This window comes from Penaeus monodon, chromosome 29, assembly GCF_015228065.2.
Source record: "Penaeus monodon isolate SGIC_2016 chromosome 29, NSTDA_Pmon_1, whole genome shotgun sequence".
Lineage (NCBI taxonomy): Eukaryota > Metazoa > Arthropoda > Malacostraca > Decapoda > Penaeidae > Penaeus > Penaeus monodon.
The window spans coordinates 7,409,122-7,409,665 of NC_051414.1; the positions used below are offsets into that span (position 1 = coordinate 7,409,122).

At 58.5% G+C, this 544-nt stretch overlaps 1 protein-coding gene across 1 annotated transcript in view; it reads left to right on the forward strand.

Annotated features, from left to right (window-relative positions):
* The window catches only part of LOC119591708 (transcription factor SOX-8-like), a 9,449-nt gene that overhangs the window by 6,786 nt on the left and 2,119 nt on the right, over positions 1 to 544 (forward strand). The gene's annotated exons all lie outside the window — the stretch shown is intronic.

Here is a 544-nt window from a genome sequence, read left to right on the forward strand (position 1 = left end):
TCTGAACATAATGTGTTATGAGACTAACGGGGGGGGGGGGGGGGTAAAGGAGGGGGGGAAAGGGCGAAGGGGGAGGGGGAAAGGGCGAAGGGGGAGGGGGAAAGGGCGAAGGGGGAGGGGAAAAGGGCGAAGGGGGAGGGGGAAGGGCGAAGGGGGAGGGGGAAAGGGAGAAGAGGGGAGGGGAAAGGGAGAAGGTGGGGAGAGAGGGGAAAAGGAGAAGATGGAGAGAGAGAGGGAGAGGGGAGGAGGGGGTAGGGGGAGGGGAGAGAGGGTGAAACGTGAAGGTGGGGAGAAGGAGAAGGAAGGAGGGTGGAGGAGGAGGTAGGGGAGAGAGCGAAAGGGGGAGGAAGGAGGGAGAGAATATGTGTAGGAAAGAGGTGGGGGAAAGAGCGAAAGGGGGAAGTGGGGGAAAGAGCCAAGGGTGGGGGTAAGCAAAGAGGTGGGAGTGAGGGAAAAGAGAGAAAAGCGAGGAAAAGGAAAATTGGGGGGAAGAGGGAAGGGGAATAACCAAGGAAACTGATAGATGAAAGGGAAGAAGGAATAA